We start from the raw sequence: 8,020 nt of genomic DNA on the forward strand, positions 1-8,020 counted from the left end.
TTAAACAATGAACGAATAAATTTGATCTGCGATATCTGAATACAAATGCACAGTTAATTAAATATTAGAGACAAACATTCATGACCAAAAAGCTAACAAACAAATTCAAACACAGGACATGACTGAGAAATATTTAACCAATCAATGTTCCCTTATGAAAAAAACCGTTTTTTTATAATCTTGAAGTTTATACAAATGTTGTAAGAATAAGTGAAAAGTTTACTGACATGCCAGCTCCAGACTTCAATTAAACTGGTTGAAAAATTATGTCTTCATCATATGAATACCAGGCACAATCCTCCCCGTGAGGGGTTTAGTATCATACCATCATAACATATATGAGAAGAACATAACCCGTGTCATGCCAACAACTGGTTTATTAATAATAAATGTGTTTAGTTCCGATGCAAAGACCCTATACGTGAATCAATATTAATGCCAAAATATGTAATCTTTAATGACCTGACAACAGTATCGTAACTATATCCCTTCTTAATAAGTCTATTTAAAGGTTTTGTTAGCTTCTGAGGTGAATACTGACATTTTTGTGCTTTATAAAGAATATTTCCATAAAATATTGGATGTGAAATACCTGAACGTATAAGAAGTCTGCATGTTGAGCTATATTTCCGAATGATGTCCTTATACCGATGATAAAATTTAGTAAATGTTTTGACTAGTTTGTGATATCGAAAACCCTGGTGTAATAATTTTTCAGTAATACATAAATTTCTCTCGTTAAAATCTAAAACATTGTTACATACTCGAGCGAATCGTACAAGTTGAGATATATAAACACCATAAGATGGTGACAAGGGAACGTCACCATCTAAAAATGGATAATTAACGATAGGAAATGAGAAATCATCTTTTTTATCATAAATTTTAGTATTAAAGTAAGTTCAACTGAAGTCGTCATTATTGAGAGCCAAAATATCATCCAATTATCTAAAAGTATTATTAAATTTGTGTATCAGATGTTGTTTCGATGGGTCTTTGCTGATTTTTGTCATAAATTGTAACTCATAGCAATACAAAAACAGGTCCGCAATAAGTGGTGCACAGTTAGTCCCCATTGGAATTCCGATAACCTGACGATATACGGAATCTCCAAAGCGAACAAAAATGTTATCTAGTAAAAATTCAAGGGCAGATATAGTATCAAAGCATGTCCAATTGACATAGTTTTTTTGTTTATTGCTACTAAAAATGACCCAAAAGAGTTTGAACATATATATTCACATTCTGACTTTTTAAATGCCCATTTAATTAGGTGTGTGATTTTTTTCTTAATGAGAATGTGAGGCAATGTGGTATATAGAATAGAAAAATCAAAACTTTGAACAGATTCAAAATCACCAATATAAGCATGCAATTTATCAAGTACTTCCAACGAGTGTTTACACCAATATCTGTTTCTTAATCTATCACATGTAATGTTGTCTTACAACCATCATACTTTTTCATTTGATAACAATATGTGTCAAATTGTTTCCGCTTGTTGTAAATTTTCAGCACCTTACATTTATCAGGATGGAAGCGTAGCATCCGTTCGACACTCCAATCGAACAAATTGTCCACATCATGCTGTAGTAGGCTAACATCATTCTCTGATTTAATTTCTCTGAATAGCTTAGTGTCATCAGCAAATAGGATCACCTCAGATATCACAATTTCTGGTGATTTCAGCTTTCCAATTGTGAACCTTCTATTTCTAAGTAATAACGTTCCAGAAGCACCTGCATACGGTGTTTATATCTCCCAATTGATACGATATTCCCGTGCTTGTATTCATGTATTTGATTTTGATGTTATATTTGTTATTCTCGTTGGATTTTGTCTGATGCTTGGTCCGTTTCTGTGTGTGTTATATTTTAGTGTTGTGTCATTGTTCTCCTCTTATATTTAATGCGTTTCCCTCTGTTTTAGTTTGTTACCCCTATTTTGTTTTTTGTCCATGGATTTATGAGTTTTGAACAGCGGTATACTACTGTTGCCTTTATTGCATTTCCTATCATGATTTTCTTGATAGAGGGTTGTTGCTCACAAGGAAGCTATTAAGTCAACAGTTCCAAATGGTGAAGTTGAAATCATCTCTTCGTAAATTTTACGGACACCATCACGAGTTGGTTGACCGTTATGGAATAACCGTTTCACAAATGATATCGGATATGTTCCTTACGTTGTAACTACAATCCCCTTCCCTTTCATTAATGTGACCTACCGAATTAGACTATTTACCGGATTTGTTTCTTTATCTATTTTTAGATCCTGAATGAAAAATGTATTAAGAACCGCATGTATATCTTCATTATCACTTTCTGGCACTCCATAAACAAGGGCGTTGTATTTTCTCTCATGTTTTTCTAACAAAACCTGTTGTTCATGCAGAATAGAATTTTTTTTTTCTAGACTTGTTCTAAAAATATTCAGCTTCTTATCTGCTACCCTGTTAATTTCTAGTTCAATGTGGCCTACTCCTTTTTCTAGCTCAAGATGGTCCTCCCGTAACTTTTGAACCTCAAGTTTTGTGTTTGTAACATCAGTTTTTACCTCATCTACCTCAGATTTTATTTCTGTTACTATGGGTGTAAAGCGGTCCTCTATATTGTCTAGCTTGTTTGATAATATTCCTACTTTTCCGTCTATACCAATAATAAGCTGCTTCAGTTCACAAATAGACTCAACGGTAGCCATAGTCATAAAAAGAAAGTAGTTTTCAGTTATATATATAGGCGATAGGAGTCTCGTACCTTGTTACATGTAAAAGTTCAAAAATCCCCTCTCAATAACATCTCATGCACAAACTTTGAATTAAATATATTGTTTGTCTGTTTGTCCTTTTCATTTTTAGCCATGGCGTTGTAGTTTATTTTTGATTTATGACATTGTCTGTCCCTCTGGTATCTTTCGTCCCTCTTTTCTGGTAAGTCGTTTGATAAAAATGACAAATAGTATCGGAACCAGGTCTGATCCTTGAGGGGTTCCACTAGTTACATTATGCCACTGGGATAATGTCCACAAATGTTAACACGTTGTTTTCTGTCACTTAGGAAGCTTTTGATCCAATTACAGGTTCTGTCGATATACCATACTGTTTAAGTTTTAGTAAAAGGCGCTTGTGAGGGACCTTATCAAAGGCCTTCAAAAGTCCATATAGATTCAGTGTATTAGGGGACGACCATTTGATATTCGGGGGGGGGGGGATGGGACAGGAGAATTTTGAAAATAAATAACCAAAAAACTAAATGGTTTGTTTCTTTGGTAGTTTGAAAATAGATTACCTGACTTGCAATGTATTGAAAATAAATAGCTCGGCAAGTTTAATCGAAAGTATGAGATGGCACCAGATTCTTCCTTCATTCATCTTTTTTTCCAAAAAGTAATCGGGGAAACACTTCCCAAATCTTTTAACAATTAAAGTATAAATATTATTTAAATATACTTGAAATGTCTGAAAATTTGTTTTATTTAACTTTAGGTATATTGTCTCAGGAACACTTACCTCACTTTTATTACAGGGCCGTAACTACATTTAGGCAAATGCATCATGTAGGAAATTTCAAAACCAAACGAGATCAATGTTTCTTATGTATTTGTCTTTTGTTCATTGATTGCCTTTCTGTATTCTGTTAGTGTTGCATTCATTTTGTAATTTAGTAATTTTGTTATCAACTTGATTATGAGTTTAAAAAAACGGCAGCCACAGACTTAACTATGTGAATTTATTTTTGCTTTATCATGCATATTGGTCTTTTGATGTTGTCCCCAGAAACTTAAGTCTTACACTAAATGTATACATTTTGCTTTGAGACCAAAATATTGTCAAAAAATTATTAAAGAGAACTTGCATTTTCAGATTAAGAAAGGATCTGGGGAACACCCAGCAAGTATGATTTTGCATCATTTGTTCTATAGCTTCTTGGGTCTTCAGCGGTTCCAAAAAAAAATTTTTTTTAACCTCGCTCCGCCCGGCGAAACATATTAGCCAATAATTTGAAAAGAGACTAGTTACTACCAAACTTTGATACTGTGTATGTATGTAATACATGTATATGCAGTTGAGAATATATAAGATTCATTTCTCTAGATGATGATGATTAATTCTGATTAAATGGTATATAATGACTTGAATATACATGTATTATTTATAATAAACAAATATTTAAAAATTGTGTGTTTCAAATATTATAAATATAGTTGTGAAAAAAAAAATCAGTCCCTTGCTTTAAGGAAAATGAAAAATCTTGCTTCCATAGTGCAGAAAATAGATAATATTTCCTCCTAGTTTACAAAAATAAATAACCGATCCAAAACAAATCCTCCTACCCCCTACCCCCGCCCCCCAGAATATCAAATGGTCGTCCCCTTATTCCTCCATTGTCTAGAATTTCAGTCCATCAACAAGAACCTTTATAAATTGTAAGGAGGAGGATCTCCCACTTATAAAACCAAATTGTTTGTTACTGAATAAATTATAACTATTCATGTGTTGGACAATTCTCTGTCTCACAAGGTTTTCCATTATTTTGCAAATAATACTGGTCAAACTAACTGGTCTAAATTTGGATGGGGATTTTTTGTCACCTTTCTTAAATAGTGCAGATATTTGGCCTATTTCCATCCTTGGGGTACTGTCCCACTCTTAAAACATTCATTAAATATACTACTCAGTGGCGAGACAACTATAGTGTTTGCTAGTTCAAATACAACTTTTGGGTGCACTTGATCTGGGCTCGGTGATTTAGATGTATTAAGATCCTTTAGTAATTTGTCTACCTCTTTACTATTACATAAAGTCAGTTTTGGTTTTTTTTTACAAACCTAATAGTGACTTCACGGTTCAGCTAGCAAGCAATCTAACCAAATATATTACCTTTGCCTACGCACTCAATGGAATCGGCTGTAATTGAAAACACAAACAATGGTTATCATGTCTTTTTATTTTCTGGTTATTGCCATCGGTGCTGTAAAACATGGCTCATCCAACAAGATGGTTTTATATATATTTTTTTCCCAAAGATGTTGATAATGGTTTTTTTAAACATACATAATTATGGACACATACCTGCGTGAGTTTTTTTTCTAACGAGTCACTGTTTAGAATGAACTGTTATGCTCTCCAATGTTTTTTTTAAGTCTGCACGAATGTGTCTATATAAACATATTTCGATCCATTTTTCATTTAAACAATTTTGAAAGACTCTGTGATCTGAGCTTGGAAATAAATTATCATTCAAACTAAGTTTTGTTCAATTTATTTAGAAAATCTTGAAATCATACAAGTAACCAGATCGAGAATAAACTTATAAGATATAGAAGATAAGAACTACAATCAGAGGTTATTGGGAGGAAATTTGCATGGAAAATAAGAATATGAAGGAAACAAGTTAAAGTGGGTTTCATGGCGAATACAAAAAGATCTTGCATTTCGTGAACGTAATAACAAAAATAACGTGCTTTAAGGTAGATCATAAGTAAATATTTTTTGAGACAGAATTTTCTTATACTTAGCCAAAATGAAGATTTTACTATGCTCTTTTCAAAAATATAATAAAAAGTATGGGTCACCGTGCTATTTTTTAAGCTATATGTCGTTGAAAATTGCCTAAATTTGGTTAGATTGTTCATGGAAAAACACATTTGTGTGCATAAAAAAAATTCTATGAGATAGAAGTTTGAAATAAATTGTGAAAAGATAGTTTTTGTAATATATTTTAAGAAAATAAAAAGAAAAAATGGTGTCACCGAACTTGTTTTCTTGCTAAAAGTAAAAAGAAAAAATTTCCCTATCAGTCCAGTATAAATTTTGTACTAAAAGAGTTATCTTCCCTTAAATGGCCCATTTGAAAAAAATGATTCTAAAAACAAAAAAAATGATATTTGTTTAAATATTTTTAATTATACAAAAAAATACCAAGTTTTCTTTAAATCATTAAACAGTCTAAAACCTTTAAATTGCAAATCTGTCTCCAAATTTGCAGATTTAGGCAAATAACTAGACCGACTTTTTACTGTGATTGTACAATCCAAGATGGCGGTATACCATGTATCTACCTTAAGCACGAAAAATTGAACGAAAATACAAACACAATGCACATAGATAACCCTTTTTATGCCTGAAAGTCTTATCTTGCATTGTTCATTAAACCATTCAATTATCAACTTAGTACGTTTAGAAATATTAAATAATGCGATTCGACATCTTATTTATAAGTTTTGTTTTTATTGTGTGGTCTGTAAAAGCAAAAGAGACGGATTCCGATCTTCATATGAGGCTTGTGAAACTTGAAAAATTGTTTCAAAGACAAGAAATTAAAATGAAGGACCTTACGGTGACTGTTGATCAACAACAGAGAGAAATAAACCGACTTAATCAAATTATAGACTCGCGAAATGACGAGAGTATACACATGAATGTTGTGAACGTTCGTGAAAAGTCACAATATGGAGCGGATACTTTCCCAAATAGAAGTGATACAATAAAAACCAATTTCATATAATCCGGAAAGACAAATCATCAGATGTAAGTATCATTTAATTTCATTTAGATATTCAAATCATGATTGTGTCACTAACTTGAAAGATACACACATCAATTTGATTATACAGGTACATTGTGTTTGTTTCTGCTCTGAGTTTATTCTGTATTATAACCACTAATCAATACGTATAAATCTTATGTTATCTATTTAGAGAACCAATTTAAGGACAATAGAAGTATATATTGTTTAATAGATGTTTAAATGATTAAAAGACAAACCAAAGCCCCCTGACTGCTATTTGTTGTATAAATCTAAACCAACGCAACTATAACTGTGTTAAGTTATTACGCATAAACATTTTCCTTTTTAAATGAAGTACATTGGTAAGTTATTTTCCCATTAGATGTAAAATTTATAATTTAGAATTATTAGCACGTAAAACTATATTAATTTCATACTTATAAACTTTTTAATTTTTTAGCCAACCGATTATTAGTTGGAGAAAACATACCAGTGCAGTCATCTACGATTGCCTTTTATGCTTACCTTAGTAAGAACGAATACAATATTGGAACACACCACGGGCTAGTTTTTGATGCTGTCGTCACGAATAACGGAAATGGATACAATAAACATATCGGAGCATTCGTCGCACCTCAGTCCGGTGTATATGTATTAGCTCTTACCATTTTCCCAGCTAGGGGAACACTAACTGCTGTTCACATGTTACGCAATAGCGACGTTGTTGGCGATATATTTGCCGACATGAGAGGGACAAACGTCCAGACAGTGAGTGGATCAACAGGGATAGTTGTCGTCACTATGAACAAAGGCGATTCCGCTTCTGTAAGAACAAGTTCAACCCACCCATCGTCAGGCGCTATTGGTAGCGATGCTAACATGAGAACATCTTTTGCAGGTTGGAAAATTGGTGATTTGTGATAAAGTCTGATGAGAAAACTTGCTTCTTTATATATAAAAAAAATAAAGACAACTGTATATTTGTGTGTAATTGTACAGGTATAGTCTTATAAGTTAAGGAGGTGGGATACAATTTTCCTATACAGAAACATAATGAGTTAGTGTTATTTATATTTCCTACATGTATTTTTAACTGATTAAAGACATCATTTTTTTTAACGGAGATCGCACTTTATGAGATATAAGATTAATACATTCAAGATTTTTTGTTTTCTTAGTATTCTGCATTGTATACAATTATAAATACAGCTAAACTAACGGTTTCATATAAAAAATAAAAGGATTATGATTGCCATTGAGACAACTCTTCAGAAGGGAAACCGCTTGACACAAAAATTAACAACTATAGCTATAATAGGTCACCATACGTCCATCGAAAAGTAGCAAGCACATACCACATAGTCAGCTCATCAATAACAAGTTGCCATGACAGGCCAATTTGATAATTATAGGCCTTGGTTTCAAAACGAGTAAAAATGGGATATCGCTTGATATCAACTCCAGTTATTTAATTTCAATATAATAATTAAGAAGCAAATTAAGAAATAGAGGGT

Source organism: Mytilus edulis, chromosome 10 (assembly GCF_963676685.1).
Source record: "Mytilus edulis chromosome 10, xbMytEdul2.2, whole genome shotgun sequence".
Taxonomy (NCBI): domain Eukaryota; kingdom Metazoa; phylum Mollusca; class Bivalvia; order Mytilida; family Mytilidae; genus Mytilus; species Mytilus edulis.